General features: G+C 39.8%; 1 pseudogene; it reads right to left on the bottom strand.

The window, feature by feature from the left end:
- Nucleotides 1-4,770: 4,770 nt before the first annotated feature.
- LOC114035208 overlaps nucleotides 4,771-22,163 on the bottom strand; it is a 41,433-nt pseudogene continuing 24,040 nt past the window's right edge.

The following is a 22,163-nucleotide window of genomic DNA, read 5'->3' as shown; positions in this document are numbered from 1 at the left end:
TGAGAATGAGCCAGATGCTCTGGTCGGTGTTTTCCCTCTCAGTGAAGATGCCTATAACATTGAAGGTTGCCAATGACTACTGAGTGTTTAATGGCAGTAGGTTTGCATATGTAGCCACTGTACTGCTTATATTTTAACTCATTAATTTGTAAAGTGCTTGGCCCAGGGAAGGGAGTGGGGGAAGGATTCTGAACATAAAAGATACTAGAAAAAAAACAAACAGGTTAAAACTGGTTTTGATTTTTGACAGAGCCGAGAAAGAAGAACCCAGTCATGGAATAAAAACCACATGCATTCTAGGATGGGGAGTGGGGAGAGGGAAGAAAAAAAGGAAAAAGAAAAGAAAGTTACACTATAATTTTATTATGTATTGAAAAGGAATAGCAAGTTTTACGTAAGAGATTTGCAATTTCATGTACATTTATCTTTTTTTTCCATTCCACTATGTTATGGAAATGTTTATTTCTTAAGTTCAGAATAAAGTAAATAAAAAATTTAAAAAACCACACACATTGCTAACTCTATGGATTTCAGTTTGGAAAGACGAGGGTAAAATAGCACATTGTTTCCTTGACAGTTAATGATGATTCTATTATGAAAGCAGTCTAGACTGAAGGGTAGAATGCTAGCCAAGAAATTAAGAGAGACCTGTGTTGTACCCTTGTTTTACCAGCCATCATGTACCCTTGGGGACGTCCTTTGCTTTCTTAGAATCTCAGTTTCTTCATCAAAAATGGAGATAATGATCCCTGCCTACTTTCAATGGTTGTTGTGAAGATCAAATGAAATAATTTAAGGTGCTTTGAAAAGCATAAAGGGCTATACTAACGACAGTTACTTATTGGTGTTATTTGACTTCAGAGTTAGGAAGACCTGGATTTAGTTTTGCCTCTGACGTATACTGGCTGTGTGGCTTTGGGCAATTCATTTAACCTCTCAGTGCTCAGAGTAGAAATTCTCAGAGACTATAAATTACAGAGAAGATGAAGACCTATATTGGTAAAGTGAATCTCCTCATCTGGAGTTTCCTGTACAATACCAAGAAAACCATAGGTCTAGGCCCTGTTTCATTGTTATTACTACTTCTACACATCATTAGCTGCCTAATGGGTATTTCAAACTGGATGTCCAGTATGTCCTAAACTGAAAAAAAAAGAAAGCAAAAATGGAACAGTTGTGAATTGCAGTTGTCAAAAATAGCTCAGCAGAAGCATATTTGCTTTTAATGTGTGGAAGTATTTTTTCACATTTTTTGGGTATGAAATTTGTATTAAACTTAAAATATCTTTTTGGAAAAAAAATTAAAATCATGTACAAACAAGATATATACAGGATAAACTGGGAAGGCACTAAGCTTAAGGAGGACTAGAAATGGCTCCTTGTAGAATGTAGGACTTTAGTTTAGACTTGAAGGAAACTGATGAAGCTCAGAGGTGGTGAGGGTTAAGCTAGGAGGCAAAGATGATGAGGAAGAGAATTCCAGGCATTAGGCACAGCCAGTGAAAATGCATGGAGGTAGGAAATGGAGGGTTGTGTTAGGGGAACATAAAGAAGGCCAGTGTCAGTGGATCCCCGAATACAAAGTGAAGATGTGGAGGAGGGGATGTAAAGGTAGGAAGGAGTCAGGTGATGGAGGGCTTTAAATGCCAAACAGGATTTTTTATTTGATCTTGGAGGTAATAAAAAGCCACAGGAGTTTGCTGAATAAGGGAGTGACATGGTTAGATTTTGTATTTTAGAAAGATCAGTATGATAGCCAAGTGAAGATGGACTGGTGTCAGGAGTGTCTTGAGATAGGGAGACCAATGAGCAAACTATTGGGATCATCCAGGCATGAGATGATGGGGGCCTACATTTGGGCATTTGCAGTATCAAAGGAGAGAAGGGGAGCAAATATAAGATATATTATGAAGGTAGATATGACAGGACTTGGCAAGAGATTGGATGTGGGGGGTGAGACTGAGGAGGCCAGGATGATGACTATGTCACAAGCCTGGGAGACTAAGAAGATGATGGTACCCTTAACATTAATAATGAAGTTAGGAAGAGGGTAGAGTTTGCAGGGAGGAGAAAAGATAATGAATTCAGTTTTGGACATGTTGAGTCTGTCCTTGAGACATCTAAATGGAGATGTCTAAAAGGTAGTTGAAGATGCAAGACTGGAGGTCAAAAGAGAGATTAGGGCTGGATAAGTAGCACTGAGAATCATTTGTATAGAGGTGATATCCTCTATACGTATTGAATCCTCTCTATATATTGAATCCATGGGAGCTGATGAGATTGTCAAGTAAAGCAGTATGAAAGAGAAGGGAAGAGAGACCAGGACAGAGCCTTGGGGGACATGTATAATTAGTGCACATGACCTGCATGAAGGACCAGCAAAGGGGACAGAGAAAGAGCAGTTGGACAGGTAGGAGAATCAGGAGAGAGTTTCGTCACAAACACCTAGAGAAAAGAGTATCAAAAAGAGTGATTGACAGTGTCAAAGGTTGCAAAGAGAGGAGAAGGATGAGTATGGAGAACAGGCTGTTCTATTTGGCAATTAGAACATTGATGACTTTGGAGAGGGAAGTTTTGGTAGAACACGAATCCCCTCATTATACACTTCAATCCAGACTGTTTTAACTTTTGTCGTGTTCCCAGTGCTTAGCACAGTGCTTGGCATGTAGTAGGTGCTTAATAAATACCTGCTATACATAAAACTGAGAGATAGATGGTCAGAATTAGGTATAAGCATGGTGAGACAGTGAGGAAAAATGGAATAACATATTTCACATTCCTGGGTACACAGAGATCTAACAGCAGTGATCAAGGAAACACCTGATCTTGAACTGGGACACCTTTTATGGATCTGATCGTGTGCTCTGGCTCAGTACTAGGCACATATGCTTTTCTGGGATGACATAGCTCCTTCTAATTGGTACCTGGGATTGTGGCTGGGGTGGGAGAGGGAGGGTTGTTGATGACTGGTCACTGAGAATCAGGAGGATAGCCTCTAGTAAATGAGGAGGATGGACTCTAGTTGGGCCACAAAGCTGTAGAAATGTTTCTGCTCATTTTTCTTCTTTTGGACTCTTTTCTTCCAGGTCCTCTCCCTTGGACTTCGGGCAAAAGGTGGGAGGAAAGTAGATTTCTTCACACTTCTCCAGTGGTGTTTACAAGCACAGAGCTTCAGGAAAATGTGCTTGCCTAGATGACTTGGTAAGACAAGAATTCCTGAGCTGTGGAAAGAAAGCCATGGATGGCCAGGATGTATGGACCTTATGAATTCTGAACCTTATTACCTATACTGAATGACAGTACAGGTCTAAGATGAATGTGGAGTATCTGTCTAAACATCCCACAAAGGGTCTTTACCTTTATTTTGTGTGTGTGTGGGGGTATATAATGAGCACTTAAGATTTTTGTTAATTTTCTGGGCTTGTGATTGATTGCTTACCTACAAGCCTTTTCCATCTTAAATATTTTCAATGGTGAAGGAAATAAACAACTGTTCTATATCTAATATCCACATTAGGTATTGAGTAACCTTTCCAGAAAGACCCAGACATTCACATTTTGGGAATACCGTGGACACGAACCCCGCCTAAATTTTGTGAGAGATCCTTGGAATGCTACTCTGGGGTGGAGGAAAAGCAGTAATATGCTGGTAAATGTTTACTAACTAGATCTCTGAAAAAAATGTATGCAGGATACACTTTTAAGTTTCATTTGCATTACTAACATTTCCTTCATCGATTTCTTACATCCAGACAACAAAACAGTGAATTAAGTTCACTTAATAGAATAGAGTTTGCCAATTTCTGAGGTAAATGTTCATACTGAAAATTTAACAATTGGTTCCAGGTATACCCTTGGGGTAGAGCTGGTGAGAGAGAAGCCTGACAGGTCCTTCCTCTTCATTTGGGGTCAGTCCCCTCTCACCCCCCAAATAAATTTGGACCTGTGTGAGTCTATAGCGGCAGCTTCTTGTGGGAGGGTGTTCCCTGGGCCACAGGTGAGAGAGACAGAAACACAAACTTTAAATATGGAATCATGAGTCTGAAATCTATGAACATTTCTACTCTGCTATAAAAAACAAAGTTATAAATATAGAAATGTTAATTATGAATGACAAGTCCATAAGGACGACATACACAATTGTTTCCAGTATCTCATTGCAAAACATCTTGAATAGCTATAAAAATGTCTTAAGCTCATTGACTAAATAAATTTTTAAGAGTTCATGATCAGGACAGCTAGTTGGCACAGTGGATAGCGCACTGGTCCTGGAGTCAGGAGGACCTGAGTCCAAATCCAGCCTCAGACACTTGACACTTGCTAGCTGTGTGACCCTGGGCAAGTCACTTAACCCCATTGCCTAGCAAAAACAAAACAAAACAAAAGTTCGTGATCAAATGTCCATTCTTCACTTTATACATATTCATCCTTCTAGGAAAAAAATGCTTAGTTTTTGATCACCTGGCAAAGAATGTCTTCACATGCTCAAAGGAATGCCCAGTACAGGCCAGTTTACTCATGTAATAAATATAAAATGAGGATAATACATGTGGTACCTACCTCACAGGGTTGCTGTAAGAAATGTGCCTTGTACACCTTAAAAGCACCACGTACATATGAATCATTATTGATGATAATAATAATAATAACAGAACAACAATAATGATAAGAAGTAGTTGAGTAGCTGAGGTGGTAATTTGTTCATAGTTAAATGCATGCCCTTATTCCTATTCATATGATCACAGCCATAATTCAGGATGTAATCACCTTTCACCATCTAGGTGATGTAGTGGATAGGGCATGGGATTTGGAATCAGGAAGACGTGAGTTAAAATCCTGACTCAGACACTTACTAGCTGTGTCACTTAACCTCTTTGTGCCAATGGATTGGACCAAGTGGTTAATGAAGAGTAGGGAGCCCCTCTGGGCATCATTGACCAAGAAGATGAGAGAATGGTTAGCATCGAAGAGCTTGAGGTTCCACAGCTTCTCATGTCCCTCAATCTCCTAGTCAAAGGGCCTGCCCTCTGTATCCCATTCAAAGACTGTGACATGGAACACACTCTACAAGTAGAGGTCTTTCTTGGCTGACATCAGAGATGAGTCCTCTTCACTCTTATCAATAGCCTTGATTAGGCCCAGGCCAGCCAGATGTTTCTGGAGGTCGCAGATAACCTTCATAATGTCTTTAGGCAGGCAAATGGCCACAGCCCTCTTCTGTGGATTTCCCACTCAGGTCTTCAGCTGGTTTTTGGTCAGGAGCTTTTTAAGTCTCTCCAGGAGCTCCACATAGTGGGAATACAATAATGATGGAGATTGAGAGCTTATGGGCTGGAAGCATCTCAACAATCTGGAGTTTTGGGGTCTCATCATTATAGTAGTTGGAAAGACCCTATGAGTTGCATCAAGGGGATACCATCTGGGTAGGAGTAAGTTATTATGAAGCCATGGTTGTGGATCACCTCATGGTGGAATGTTACATTCCAGTGAGGCTTGAATAACATGGTGTTGATGGGTGAGGGTGCCATCAGTCTTCTTTGGTGACCTTGGGAAGCTTGGTTCAGGTGGTCTGGGAGGGCCCACTCATTAATGGACTACAGGGTGCTTTACTTATCCCAGAAGATGATTCTAAAGTGTTCATGATTGCTGTGTTCCCTGCTGCTCTGGACCAAGTCGTCAATAAAACTGACGGCTGGGTCCATAGAGGCAGCTACCCAGTTTCCATGTTACATTGTTGGCCAGGGGATGCTGAGGGCTGCAAGCAGCTTGGCCAGATTGGTTTATACTTTTTTTCTCATGCGTCTTGTCTTTGCTCAGCACTGCCTTGGCCTGTGAAGCTGTGGCTGCCTCTCCCCTCTAAGATCAGTCCCAGGGATGAAGCTACTGACAAAGGGGAGAGTAAGATGTTCCCTACTACCTCCACTCCTGGGCGGTGGCATGACAGAGGTTGAAGGCCAGGTTCCACTTTCCCAGGTCATCCACCTTCTCACTTAGTCCTGTTTCACTTGTCTTGCTGCCTGTTAGCTTCTTGACCTTAGCTGCCCTGGCCTCTGCTAAGAGGCAGAGGTTGCTAATGAGTTGTGTCAGCCCACATGACTGTTGGGAGACTAAGGCCCTGCTTCTTGCTTTTAGGAACCCTGAAACTCACCCAGAGGGAGCTCAGCACTTGCTTTTTTTATTCTGGTCTTGGGGGCACAGATTTGAAGGGGATTTTAGTTGGGATGTGCCCTCAGCTCCGTCTTGGCACTGACTCTCCTGTAATGGTGACTTTTCACCAAATAATAATTTTCCTTTTAAAAAATCACCAGACCAATAATAATTTTATATGAAATATTACCATATTCATCATCAGTATCCCATCAAAACTTGATTTTGGTGTTTCCTATAATGTAATTTTTCTATTTTCAACATCTGCTGAGGTCACAATAATTAGATTTGGTGTTAGAATCTCTTGTTTTCATTATTAGTGTTTTCTATCTGGAGCTGATATATTTGTTTTTTTTTTTTAAAAGGGAAAGACAGACAAATTTCACTACTTAGTCTAATTCCTGCCAGATTGGAATGCTTCTCATGCTCAAGAGTACACAATTATGAGAGAGAGAGAGAGAGAGAGAGAGAGAGAGAGAGAGAGAGAGAGAGATTCTTCTTTGGAGGAGGGGTTTCATGAATAAGGTGGATGATTATGGTTTAAATATAGCACTTCTGAGAAGCAAAAAGTTCATGTGACCTCTTAAGGTGCTTTGAACTTGTCATATTATTAAATCTGCCCATGTAGAGGTGTATTTAACATCTAGCAAAATACTGGGTATAGTGTGGACACTTATTTTATTTTATTCTTATGAAATTTCTTTTTCATTATTTGTCTGTCTCTCTTTTCTTTCCTTCTTTCTACTACTCACTCACCTTCACACATGGCCTTTCCATCTCCAATAGATGTTGTCCCTTGTAGCCAATAAATATAATCAAACAAAACAAATCAACACATGGGCCATATGTGGAAATGTATATGTCATTCTTAACCTCTGGTCCATCACTTCTCTCCTGAAAAGAGGATGGCCTGCTTCTGAAGTCATGATTTGTCACTGCATCGATTAGTCTTTCAAAGTTGTCTTATATTACCTTGTAATATATTGTATAATATTATTGTAACAAATATATTGTGTAACATTATTGTGTAAATTGTGTTTCTGCTTCTGCTCACTTCACTCTGCACCAGCTCATATGTGGCTTCTCAAGTTCACCTGAATTTGTCATATTTGTTATTCTTAGGGTACAGTAATATTCTATTATATCCACATGCCACAGTTTGTTCAGCTATTCACCAGTTAATGGGCACCCAATTAGTTTCCAATTATTAACTACAACAAAAAATGCTAAAATATTTTTGTACATATGGTTCATTTCCTTCCGTATTTGACCTCTTTAGGGTACATCCTTAGAAGTGGAATTTCTGGGTCAAAGGGCATGCATATAAACGTTTAGTGATTTTTCTGAAGACATTTAGTAAATGTTTGTTGACTAATTATATTCATTTTACCATTTTCTTTCATAGAGTGACTCAGCATATGTGCTGTGTAAATAAGTAATGAGTGCTTAGTAAATTTTGCTTAGTTCTGTATATTGATCTTGAATAAATATGTTTCTCTGGAACTTGGAAGCTTATGATTATGATGAACAGTTATTAGATGCTCATCTTGTTCAGAATACATAGGAAGAAATGGAGGCTATGCCTATTAAGTTTGTTGCTATACAGTTTCTTTCTAGATCCTATAGTAACATAGCCATTTACACGGGCTGCTTTAGGTTTAATCAATAAGTAATGACAAGTCTATCTATTATTCCTTTTGTAAAGGATGTTTTTGGCTTAATCAGTACCTTAGCTTGAAATCTTGATGTTTACTTCCCTATAGGAGATAAATTGAATTTTGAATACTCTATTAAGGCTAGGTAGCGGGGGAAGGAAGTTTACAGAAAAAGAAATTAACCCAGATCATTTTAAGAGTATTTAAGGATGAAACAGGAAGGGCAACAAATAGAAGAAAAATGGAAAGGATCTGTCAAGAGTATTGCAAAAATCTTTCTCTGTATCAATAACAATGGAGTCACTACATTTTGACTTCAATACTAATCTCTGATATTCTGCACAAGAAAGTAGAAATAGCACTATAGAAAACAATGATGGGAAGAGAAGTTACATTAAACCAAGAATATACAGAAGAGGTCCATGCTGTATTTTACACAATTGTGAGGGGACTGATCTCTTTGGGGGAATATCTATGCCTAGTGGTACCATCACTAGTATATACCCAGTTGAGTGACTTTTTTGGGTACAGTTTGGAATTGCTTTCCAGATTGGCTAGACCAATTTGTGGCTCTACCAACATTGGTGTGCCTGTCCTCCCACATCCCTACCAATAATTGTGATTTTCCATTTTTGTCATCTTTGTCAATTTGATGGGTTGGAAGTAGAAACTCACAGTTATTTAAATTTACACTTCTCTTATTATTAACAATTTGGAGCATTTTTCATATTTGCTGATGGCTTGCATTTCTTCTTTTGAGAACTGTTTGTTTATATCCATTGACTGTGATGATGACTCATTCTTATATATGTTACATATATATATGGGATTGTCTAAATATATATAGACAAGACTCATGGGTAGCATGGATAGATATGATCTATGATCTTGTCCACTTTTGTGGAGAGTAGGAGGAAGACAATGCTGGCACCCCCAGCAGCCTAGTTAGGGTAGGAGAGAGTCAAGGTCTAGGACCACTGAGGCAGGACAATCTTCCCTTCAGTCTCAGGTGTCAGGCTAGAATTATATCTATCTGCCATCCCTCAAATATCTTTAGGGAGTATGAGTCTGGGTTCAGAATGAAAACCATGCTTTCAAGGGCTTAGACTTGCCAGCTTGGTTCCTTTCCACCAAATACTGGTTATGCAAAAGACCATCTGAAGAGCTAATAAACCTCTTTATCGACAAAAGCAGCAAGCAACAATTGGTAAAGTTATTTAGATTAGAATATACCAAAGAACACACATGAGTAAATGAGCTTTTCATCTAGGAGAGAGAGCAGGTCTTAGCTCAACCAAGGAGGGAGGTCTGCATATCCCTTCTGATGAGAAGCTGGTAGGGCCATTATGTATCACTTGTTACTTGGGGAAACTCAAGCCATTCAGACTCCTAGGGTCTAAGCCAGAGAACACTCTGCTTTTGAGAAAGCTGTCTATACTAGGTGCCCCAACTTTTCTTCCTTTTACTCCTAAACTCTTCGTAGTCTGACTTTCTACATCATCATTCAACTAAAACTGCTCTTTCCAAAGTTTCCAAGGATCTATTAACTGCTAAATCTAATAGAGTTTTCTCCATACTCATCTTTCTTGACTTCTTTACAGTATTTGACACTGTTGATCACCTTTTCTTCCTAGGTGCTCTTTCCTCACTAGGTTTTTGTGACACCCTTTCCCCTGGTTTATCTCCTATCTGTCTGACCACTACTTCTTGGTCTCCCTTGCTGCTTTTTCCACTCATGTCATACCCACTAACTTTGGGTGTCCTGCAAGGTTCTATTCTGGGCCCTCTTTGCTTTTCTAGTTTTCTGAAGTGGTGCTTTTGTAGTTTGATTGGTATGGCACTGAACATGTAAATTAATTTAACTATTATTATTATTATTATCATTTTAATTATATTAGCATGGCCTAATCATGAGCAACGAATATCTCTCCAATACTTGAGTCTGTCTTTATTTTTGTAAGGAGTGTTTTGTAGTTACATTCATATATTTCCTATTTATATATCAGTAACTATACTCCCAAATTTATATATTCTGTTATTGTTTCTGCCTAGTTGGAAACAAGCCCTGAAAACTTAATCTTTCCATCTCTGAAATTCTCCCTGTGGGGCCCCTGCTAGTCTAATTGGTGAGCACCATGATTTCAGGCATCCCCTAATGAAAGAAACGATTATTAATAACTAATGATTAACTAATTGTTTACCAATCAGGGTTGATTCCAACCCTGGGGCACACCTGCTCTTCAAAGGGTATATAAACTTAAGATCATTATTACCTTTGGTCTAAGACAGATGACCAAATGACCATCCCTTTATTAATAAATATGCTGGCCTTATAAATAAAATGATTAAATTACCCGGAAATAATGTCCCTTGAACTTTTTTAATCACCACACTACCCATGCTTTACTTTAATCCACTCTCATCTTCTTGCCAGTTGCCTTGTTACCATGTGTACCCTTACCTTTCTCTCCCTGCCCTGCTTTTCTGTTTAGGGAACCATAATCAAACCAATAATGCTACTATTGCTAGAAAAGATAGACATGGTCTATTCTCCTATGATTCTACTCACCAATCTGGCAAGCTTCCAAACCCAAGTACCCCAGCACAGTCATTAATACTCTATATATTTTGTCTCCCCCATTAGAATGTAAACTCCTTGAGGGCAGAGACTACCTTCAGTTTTGTTTTTATATCCCTAGAACTTAGCACACAGTAAGCGCTTAATTAATGCCTTTGTTTTATTCATTCATCATTTGTTTATCCATTTCTATCTCTTCCTGATGGAGTTTAATAACATACAGAAAGGTTGATAGGTGCTTTTGTTGTTGCTGTTGTTACATGATATCCTATAGGTTGAAACCAAAGACATGAACTTGTGAGAAAGGTAAGTGTTGACAGTGCCTTACAGATAATAGGTGTTTAATATGTGTCTGTTATTTGAATTGAAAAAAGTGAATGAAGAACGTCTTTCGTTCTTATGATGTACATATGGATGTCCATAATTGCACATATCTTGGACAGATACTAGATCCAGAATTGAATAGGAGAAGAAGAATGGACTGGATTGTATTTGGGAAATTGGACATTGCTTTTAATGAACCCTGTACTGCCAATAGCTTCTTAATTGATCTCCACACACCAGCCTCTCCCTTTATCAATTCATCCTTCATATAGCAGTCAAAATTAGGAAAATTAGGAAAATTATTTTGACTGCTATGTGAAGGATGGATTGATAAAGGGAGAGGCTGGTGGCGTGGAGATCAATTAAGAGGCTATTGGCAGTTGAGGAAAGTGATGAGGGCCTGAACCAGAGTGGTGGCTGGTGTGAGTGGAGAGAATAGGATGGATGTAAGATATGGTGTTTAGAACTGACGTGACTTGGTAGCTGATTAGAGATGGGGGGGGTAAGGGAGATGTCTGAGTCTAGGATGACTGAAGTTATGAACCTGAGTCACTGGGAAGATGGTAGTACTAATAATGTAACCCTGTGTAAGTAATTTAACTTTTGTCTGCTTCAGTTTCTGCATATGTAAAATGAAGATTAATAATAGTATCTACCTCCTAGGGTTATTGTGATAATAAAATTAGATAATATTTATGAAGTGTTTTGCAAGCTTTAAAGCACTATATAAATGCTGGCTATTTTGAGTAAATAGGGAAGTTTGAAAGAGGGTTAGTGGGGGAAGACAATGAGTCCTGTTTTCCACGTTTTGTGCTTGAGATACTGATTGTATTTCTTGGTGAAGATGACCAATAAGCAGTTGAAGATGTGGGACTATAGTTTAGAGGAGAGAGGTCAGGGCTGAAATGTACAGATTTTGGTGATCATTGGACTCACCAAGGTGATCATTGGACTTACCAAGGTAAAGAGTATTAAGAAGAGAAGAGGGCCCAGGACTGAGTGTTTAGGGACACCCAAGCTTAGGGTGTGGGAGATGGACAACAGACAGAGGAGACTGAGACATTGGGAAAGAAAGAAGGATAACCAGGAGAGATCGTATTTATAGGCAGCAAGGAAAAAGCCAGTAGATTGGACACTAGATTAAAGATGAAAGAGAGAAATAGAATGATCTGTGGAGCTGGCTAATGAAGGAGCCAGGAGGGGATGGAATTGAGAGCTCAAGTAGAGGGAATGGCCTTGGAAAGAAGAAGTGCCACTTCATCCTCTGAGACTAGAACAAAGGAGAAGATAGAAGAGGACACAGAGCAAGGATTCTCAACCTGAGGTTCATGGACTCCCAAGGGGTCTGATGACATATTTCAAGGGATCCATGAACTTACATGTGAAAAAGTGGCATTTTAATTTCAATATAATTGGCTTTATTTGTAATCCTATATATTAAATTTTATGTATTTGAAAACATTATTCCGAGAAGGGATCCATAGGCTTTACCAGATTACCAAAGGGAGATTTTGACCTTCCAAAATTAAGAACCCTGACATAGAGAGATTTTAAAATGTGGTGAGGATATTGGTGAGCTCACAGAAGATAAACTTGGTTTCCATGGTAAAGTAGGAGGTGAGTTCATCTGCTGAAAAAGAGGGGGATATGGACATGGTTGGGAGCTTAAGGGAAGAGAAGGTTTAGAATAGTCAGTCAATAAATATTTGTTAATCATCTACTATGTGCCAGGCACTGTGCTAAATGCTGGGGTTACAAAGAAAGTCAAAAGATCGTCTCTGCTCCCAAGGAGCTCACGCTGTGGGAAATATAGTTGTTTTTCAGTCATTTTCAGTCACGTCCTACACTTTGTGGCCCCATTTGAGGTTTTCTTAGCAAAGATACTGGAGTGGTTTGACATTTCCTTTTCCAGCTCATTTTATAGATGAGGAAACTGAAGCAAACAGGGTTAAGTGACTTGTCCAGAGTTACATAGCTAGTAAGTATCTGAGGCTATATTTGAACTCGTCTTCCTGATTCCAGGCCCAGTGTTCTATCCACTGTACCACGTAGCTGCCCCCAAACTAGACTATTAGCAGTTCCCAATTTCAACCTGTCATTTCTCATTCCTAGAATGTAAACTAATTCTTCTCTTCCTTTAATGATCAGGGAATAAGGATAAGGAAACTGTTGTGGTGAGCTGTGGGGGACAGTGGCCTTGGAAATTCCATGGGAATTGGTAGGAACATAGTTAACTTTAGTCTCCTTTTAGAAATACTTGTATATTCAGGGGGCTATTTAGTCAGCAACAAAGCCACCTCAAATAAGACAAAACTGAGAAGTTATGCCAGCCAGAAGACTTAGGTGCTGATTCAGGAGTCCTATTTCAGGGAAGTAACTGTAGAAAATGTACATTTTCTATATTCTGGGCTTCCCTTTTTTTTTCCGATTCTGGTTTTGGGATTTTCTCTTCCTATGACTGCTTGTGTTCCTGGCTGAATTCCATAGAGTCCATAGAATGAATGGTCTCTCAGGGTGCCTTTGATTAACAATGAAAGTGGGCTCAGTAAACTTGACTGGCTTAATATATTATACATGGCTTTCCCACCCTCGTGTTCTTAGAGTGATAGGAAGTGATAGGAAAAAGGGGCAGGAGCTTAGGGGAGTCAGGTTTAAGTTTGCTCTAAAGAGGCAACAGCATCCTATCTGTGGGTCCTGTGAAGTCCCTTTTAACACGTTAAGGGGTCCAGGGATCTGCAGTGTGTGCATGTCTCAGCTCCATAGCCAGAAGCTTCTAGGTTTTCAGGAAAGGAAAGGACATTCAGAGAGAAGGAAAAAGAGGGAGACCATGGGGAATAAAGGCTCAAAGAGGCCAAGGATAGATGAAATGGCACAAGAGAAAGAAAGGGTGGGAAAATAGCCCTACAGATATGAAATTCATGGGGAATGAAACAAAACTGCCAGGTCCTGATTAGTGTGAATATAATGAATCCTGTAAAGTGGTCACATGTATTTGAATTCATATTATTCCAAATTACAATTATGTAAAATATGGTCATCGGTTCCAGCTTAAAAGAAACAAGGAGCGTAAATTGGAATAATGCAACCACTTCATGAGATTCAGTATTCACACTCATTGGGACCTTTTGTAGTGCTGGGGGCTGTGAGATGCCCAGTATAACCTGGCCATCATCATACGTAAGCCTATAGTTACATACTTCAACATCTAACCATTTGCCAGGTCTTGCTGATTTTACCTCTACAGCATCTGTCCCCTTCTCTCCACTCACATAGCCTTTCCCTTAAGTTTGGCCACCATTACTCTTTTTGGGACTCCTCTGCTCTCCTCTCCTCTCTTCCCTCCTCTTCTCTCCCCTCTTCTCTTATGAATCTAAAGATCATTTTTACATAGCAGACTCCCAGATCTATATATCCAGCTCCAATCTCTCCCCTAAAGTTTCAGTCCCTCATCACCAATTGTTTATTGGACATTTCAAACTGGGCATCTAAAAGACATCTCAGACCCAACATGTAGCAGACATAGATCCTCAGATAGTCAATCTGCCAGGTCTTAATGTTTCTACCTCCGGTTTCTACCTCTCATCTGACCCCTTGTCTCCATTCAGGCAGCTACTACTTTAGTTCTGGCCTGCATTCACTCCCATCCTAACTTACCCCGATGCAGCTGCTATCTTCCCATTCTCGGATCTCCTATTCACTGCTACCAAAGTGATTTTCCTGAAAGGCAGATGTGAATGTTATCACTTCCACATTTAGTAAATTCCAGTGGCTTTCTATTGCCTCTGGGATAAAATATAAACTTGTCTTTTTAGCTTTCAAAGCCTTTTACAACCTGACCCCAAACAATCTTTCTAGCCCCGTTGTACATGAATTCCCCTCCCACAGTCTGTGATCCATCCTAATTGTTCTTTTCTCTGCTCCTCACATAAAACACTCCATTTTCCATCTCTGAGCCTTTGCACCACTGTCCCTGCTGTCTATAATTGCACATCCTGCTCACAGAATCCTTCTTTTCTTTTGAGACACAGCTCAAGTGGTAGCTTCTACAAGAAGCTATTCCTGATTCCCCCAAATGCCAGTGCTTTCTTTCCCCAAAACCCCTTGTATTTAACTACATTGTATTTATTTTCAAATAAATAAGAACATATTAATAGATTTTATTCTCATATATGAGAATATATTAATAAATACGTGAGAATATATTTACTCTTCACATGTGAAAATATATTACTATATTAGTGATCATATAGAGTATGCTCATATATATGAGTAAATATTCTCATATATGAGAATCAATAAATATATTGATTCTCACACATGAGAATGTATTAATAAATATATTTATTCTCATAGCTATTATTTTCATATCTGTAGTTATTGTCTCTCACCTTTGACAGTAACCTCCTTGCAAGGAGGAAGTGCTTCATACTTTGTACTATATCTCTAGCACCTAATAGACCTTCTGACACACAGTAAATACTTAATAAATGCATTGTGATTGATAGATTCATTGGACTATGACAGTAGCCTCCTAATTTGTCTTCTTGCTTCCAGGGTTTCTTCTCTCCAATCCATCCTCCACAGAGCCACCAAACTGATATCTCTAAAGCACAGGTCTGACCATGACACTCCTATGAAAAAACTGTCAGCCTCTAGGATAAAATAGCCTGGCATGTAAAATCTCCTATGTTGTGATTGTCATCTACCTATCTACCTTTGCAGTCTAATTTTGAATGATTCCCCTACCTGTACTCTCTATTCCAGTGAAACTGACCAAAGAGCTGTTGACCATATATACCATTCTGTCTCCTGTCTCTGAGGCTTTGCATGAGTGGCCCCTCATGTCTAGAATAGCGCTTCTTAAACTGTGGGTCACTACTCCATATGGGGCTATGAAAAATTTGGCAATAGTAAAAGGTTTCTGAACGTGCAATGACCAAAAATTAAATAAAAATCAAATGTGTAATGAATTAAAGGTGTTTCTGGCAGTGCTTGTCCATGTTGCATCGTGCAACTTCACTGCAGCCTTGGTTCTGAACACAAAGCATGCACACTTCGCAGTGCACACGCCCCCTATGTATACCAGTGGTTGCCACTGTGGTTCTTCCCTGGCTCCCACACCCAAAAAAATAAAAAAGAAATACATTTGGAGTTGCTAGAGAGTCAACTCCATTAGACATGCACAGTCCATATAACCTGTAATTGTATTGGAGGGCAAGGTCCAGGATTGTTCTTCCATATTGTGGACAGTACTCTTCTGCCTAGGAGGCTTGGTTCAAGAACTTGAGTGGAAGTCTTATTCTTTTTTAAAGACTGGGTCTAGGAATTCTCAGTGCTTTGCAATGCTTTTAGCTACTGCCACCTATGAGGCTGAGGGGATCCCTGAGGAAGCCTGAAGGGATAAAAAGGCTCCCCTTTCCCAGTGGCTCAAGTTCATTCCTTTCTCATCTTTGGTTTCTGTTCCCATTCTAATCTCTCTGCTCAACCTTTTATATGCCATGTTTCAAGGCACAGGTCAGATCCACCATAACACTGATATGCTATGATTTAATCAAGCATGCAGTTCAAGGGGGTCTTCATACCTTATCAAGGATATGGGATAAGAACCCCAAATAGGGTACCAGTGGAGATGTTCAGACCTTCCACAGAAAGGCCTTAATAAAGACTTAATCTTTTTTTTTTTTTTTTGGCTAGGCAATGGGGTTAAGTGACTTGTCCAGTGTCACACAGTAAGTGTCAAATGTCTGAGACCAGATTTGAACTCAGGTCCTCCTGACTCCAGGGCCAGTGCTCTTTCTACTGCACCACCTAGCATCTCCAAGACTTAATCCTTTAAGCTTGTTGAGTTGGTCACCATCATCAGATAGTCAATATGAAATCAGATTGACTAATATTTTTCAGCCAAAGGTGGAGAAGCTCTATACAGTCAGTTGAAATAAGACTTAGAATTGAATGTGGCTCAGATCATGAGCTTGTTATTGCCAAATTCAGACTTAAATCAAAAAAAGTAGGGAAAACTATCAGACTGTATAGGTATGATCTAAATAATATCATTTATGAATATGAAGTGGAAATGATGAATAGTTTTAAGGGATTAGATCTGGCAGAGAGAATGCCTGAAGAACTATGAACAGAGGTTCTCAATATACAGGAGGCAGCAACAAAAAACATTCCAAAGAAAAAGAGAACAGCAAATGACTGTCTGATGAGGCTTTACAAATAGCTAAGGAAAGAAGGAGAACAAAAAGTAAAGGAGAAAGGGAAAGATGCACCCAAGTGAATGGAGAGTTCCTGAGAATAGCAAGGTTTTATAAGAAGGTTTTCTTAAATAAGCAATACAAAGAAATAGAAGAAAACAATAGAATGGGAAAGGCAAGGAATCTCTTAAAGAAAATGAGAGAGATCAAGGGAACATTTCATGCAGAAATGGGCATGATAAAAGACAAAAATGGTAGGGACTCAACAGAAATAGAAGACATTAAGAAGAGTTGGCAAGAATATAAGAAGAACTATACAAGAAAGACCTTAACATCACCAATAACCATGAATGATGGTGTGGTTACTGATCCAGAGTCAGGAATCCTGGAAAATGAAGTTAAGTGGTCCTTAGGAAGCATTACTAACAATAAGGTTAGTGGAGGTGACAGAATTCCAGTTGAGCTATTTAAAATCCTAAAAGATGATGTTGTTAAAGTGCTACAGTCCATATGCCAGCAAATTTGGAATTCGATAGTGACCAATAGAATAGAAAAGGTCAGTTTACATACCAGTCTTAAAGAAGGGCAATGCCAAAGAGTGCTCAAATTACTAACAATTGTGTTCATTTCACATGCCAACAGCATTGTGCTTAAGATTCTGCAAGCTAGGCTTTAGCAATATGTGAATCAAGAATTACCAGAAGAGCAGCCTGATTTTCAAAGAGTCAGAGGAGCCAGAGGCCAAATTGCCAACATTTGCTGGATTATGGAGAGAGCATGGGAGTTACAGGAAAAAAAATGAACTTCTATACATTAAAAGCCTTTGACTGTGTGGATCACAACAAAATGTGGCAAGTCCTCAAAGAGATGAGATTATCTTACTTGTCACATGAGGAACCCTCCTGAGGGCCAAGAATCAACAGTTAGAACTGAACATGAAACAACTGATTGGTTTAAGATTAGAAAAGGAGTATGACAAGGCTACACATTGTCACCTTATTCATTTAACTTATATACCGAAGTAAAACATGTAAAATGCCAGGCTGGATGAATCAAAATTCAGAATTAAGGTTGCTGGGAGAAATATCAACAATCTCAGATATGCAGACTGTGTTGGCAGAAAGTGAAGAAGAATTAAGAGGTCTCTTGATGAGGGTGAAAGAGGAGAGTGTAAAAGTTGCTTGAAGCTTAACATAACAAAAAAAAACAACCCAAAAAAACTAAGATCTTGGCAACTGGTTCCATCAATTCCTGGCAAAGAGGAAAAAATGGAAGCAATGTCAAATTTTATATTCTTGGACTCAAAGATCACTGCAGACAGCAACTACAGTCATGAAATTAAAAGACACTTGCTTCTTGGAAGGAAAGCTATGGCAAATCTGGACAGTATACTAAAAAGTAGAGACATCATTTTGCCAACAAAAGTCTGTATAGTCAAAACTAATGTTTTTTCCACTTTCAAATTGTAGTACTGGGGAAGACTTTTGAGAGTCCCTTGGACAACATAGAGATAAAATTAGTCAATACTTATATAGATGAATTCAGACTATTTGTCGAAATACTAAGCTGAAATACTTTGGCCACACAACGAGAAGACAGGACTCATTGGAAAAGACCCTGATGTTGGAAAAGATTGAAGGCGAAAGGAGAAGAGTAGTAGAGGATGAGATGGATAGAGAATGTCATGGAAGCAATGGACATGAACTTGGACAGACTTAGGGAGATAACGGAGGACAGAAGGGTCTGGTATGCTATAGTCCATGGGGTCATGAAAAGTTGGACACGACTGAACAACAAAAACAGGCTTTCTACCCTCTCCCTTGGTCACTGTATTCTAGTACAGGAAAATGGATGAATCATAGAATCATAGATTCAAAACTAGAAGGGAGCCTAGAAGTCAGCATATCCAATGTTCTCATTTTGCACTTGATGAAACTGAAACCCTAGAGAGGTTAAGTGACTTGCCCAAAGTCACACAGGTAATAGGATTCGAACCCAGGTCTCTTGACTCCCAATCTAGCAGTCTTTTGTTCTTGACATTTACAAATGAAAAAAAAAGGACATAGAATTGCTATTTTAAAAGGATTTTTAAGTCACTGAACACAAGTTAGAAGGAACAGAATAATTATTCTTCCTAACCCAGGGTGTCTGGTCACATTAGGTGACTCATAATCATTGTGGTTTGAAAATGAGAATAATTAAACACTCATGACAAACTGAATAAATACACACACCACACCACAAATCACAAACCCTGTCTCATTGAATGATGAAAAAGGATGAGGGAGAGTATGCTTAAAAATGATTATTTAAAGCTGGGAAATTTCCTCTTGCTTCTTAAGGGGGAGAGTAGATTAAATGAACTCTGGGAGAATCCAGTCCAGATTTTGCTTTTTGCTTTGGAACTCTGCCCTGATTCTTAAGGACAGTGTCTCTTACAGACTCCAACTCCCATTATGTGGCTGACACGTGATCTAGTCAATGGGGTAAGAAGGATTCCCAGCTTGGGCTCATCTGATCCAATCCCATGGGATAAGTATTTTCTTTTCACTTCCCTGATACCACTTTAAGAAAAAGGTGAAAATGTTTCTGAATACATCTTGCAACAAAGAGACAAAATGTTTTCTGGGTTTTTTTGTTTGTTTGTTTTGTCTTGATTTCTGTTAAAAAAAAAAAAAAAAGACACTCGATCCCTCAAATTCTGAGGGATCAAAGCCAGTGCAACTGTCTTACTATTTCAGAAACTAAATGATTCTGATCGAATTTTTGTTGAATGCCCTTTTTTTTTTTGCCTCTCTAGGGGAGATTTCTTTCGAATCATATAGTTCTCAACCCAAGGAAGAGGTAGAGAAGGCAATTTAGAGTTAATTGGGATAGGAATGAACAAAACAGCCCAAGGGGAAGATTTGGTACTGTTTTTTAATCCTTTTTTTTAAAAGGCATAAATAATTTAACTGCATTTGGTTTTAATCTATTTTAATTGGTTAATAATGATAGCAAGGTGGCAGGAAACAGAAATGACTTGGGATATGAGATAGGGAAGATGGTGAGGGAAATAAATACAAGGCCAGAAAACCCCCCAGCTATTTTCTCCTCTCCTCTCCAATTCCATACCCCCTTGTTCTGGCTTGTCTTCTGTTAGTTGACTGTTGAGGAACTGTTCCTTACCTGGTTTGGGGTGGCAGGTGCATCCCCTCCCCCCTTCATCCCTATGGTTTTGTAAGGGAAGCACAAAGCAGAAAGGAGCTGGTGAGAAAAATGACATTATTCCTGAAAACAGCTAAATATCAGAGGGGTTAGTGTACTATTGAAAGGGAGACAAGAAGACTGCATTTTCTCTGGGAAGTTGGTAGGGTGAAATACACTTGGCCAGGTTCCTGTCTCCACGCTGTGTCCCCTTGAAACACTTCAAGCTGAAGATGAGCTGGGCTGGATGACTGGTTCTATGCTCCTTTCCCTTCCTTCTAGCATAAGGGAAACCTCTCCTCTCCTCCTCCTCCTCCCCTCTCCTCTTCTTTCTCTCCTCTCCTCCTCCTTCTTGTCCTCCCCCCCCTCCTTCTCCCCTCTTTTCCTCCTCCTCTTTCTTCCCCTTCCAGCAGCCAGGACTCTGGCAACTGGCACATCAGCTTTCTTCTGTTGTTGCTTTTAATGGGAAGCATGAAGCTGTGAACAGGGCTGATCTTCCCATCTCTCCCAGCCACTTCAGACCCTCTCCAGATCTCTTGCCTCCTTTTGATCCCCCAGTTATGTTGGAAATGGATTTTTGGCCTTCAGAAGGTCTGGGCAGATTAGGGGAGAAGAGGTGGGATACTCAGCGCGACTGGATCCATTAACCCTTCGCTCACTAGCTGCTTTGCTTTGTTCCCCAAGCATCCAGTAAAATCCAGGTGAGTACATTTTAGAAAGAAGGGTGGAATTGGGGGCTTGTTGGGGAAAGAAGACAGGTAATGAATGAGGGGCTGTTAGCAGGAGAGTAGACACCTCTCTTTTCGTGTTGCTATATCAGCTTGATAGGCAGAAATGAAAGTAGAAATGTTCCTTTCCACCTCTCATTTCTGTTATTTCTATACAGTGGAAGCAGGGGGAGGGCAAACTCAAGCTTATCTTACACTTGTTTGGAATTTCATTTTAAAAAGCTACTTCCTTCCACCTATACTTAACTTTAGTCCAACATCTGGTACACTCTTTACCTGCACTGGGCACATGTTAACACAGTGTTCCAGGAACCAGTATGATTTCTAATCATGGTTAATTTCCTTTTGTTAAATTTCTTCCACTTCAAACACTCACTCTGTCTTTCCCACTTCAACATCCAGGCAGTCAGATCCATCCTTATCAAACGACTGGGCTTAGTTCAGCTTGGTGTCTCATCTTCCCATTATGGCCAGAGGCTTTAGGTATGTAGGAACAGAAAGTTCCCAGACATTCTGGTCCTGGCTCTTGTTTTATGGGTGAAGTGCAGTGTGTGTAATGTCAGTGAAAGCGAGATGATGGGCAGATGTAGTTCACACGGTTGGGGATAATTACAACTTAGAACCATTTCCTCCACTTCATATCTAGTCCTTTTACTTCTTACCTTCTGCATCCTACTCAAAATAAGGGCCATCAAAGGTCTTTATGCCACCTTTATACTAATCCATTTTGGTACAGAATTCTCACCCCTAGGCTATACAATGCATTTGTCTCAGGCTTTAGAAAGGTATTAAGAAACCCAGAGTGAGAGAGATTCTCGAGTCTTTCTCTTCTTCCGTCCTGATGGCTTCATAGAACAGATGCTTCTGGGAGGCATGCAGTGAAAACATAAACATTCCCAGACTGTCTTTTCCAGGTTTTGCATATTGGCCTGAAGGTGAGAAACTGTCAGTAGAGAAAAGGAGCAAGGGTTGAGGAAGCATGAGCCCAAGGCATCTTTGTCCTGACAGCTGCTTCAGCTGAGCTGACATGAGTTGAGCTGATACCTCTCCATCTTTCCCCCCACCCTCCTAGGCTCATCAAGGCTGCAGCTGAAGAACTGATCATGCATCTTAATTCATAGGCTCATCAGTTTAGAGCTAGGAGGAATCTTAGAGATCATTCAGCCCGACATTCTCATTTTACAGATGAGGAAACTGAGGCCCAGAGAGATTAAGTGATTTGCCATAAAGTCACACAGGTAGTAGTTGGCATGGTCAGGATTTGAACTTAGGTGCTATGATTCAAGGTTGAGTAGTCCTTCCATGGCACTTTGAGGGAGACTCTTACATGAATAGGACCAGGCATTTC

Source organism: Vombatus ursinus, unplaced genomic scaffold, assembly GCF_900497805.2.
Source record: "Vombatus ursinus unplaced genomic scaffold, bare-nosed wombat genome assembly UNPS02009173.1, whole genome shotgun sequence".
Lineage (NCBI taxonomy): Eukaryota > Metazoa > Chordata > Mammalia > Diprotodontia > Vombatidae > Vombatus > Vombatus ursinus.
This window is presented reverse-complemented; position numbering and strand designations above follow the sequence as displayed.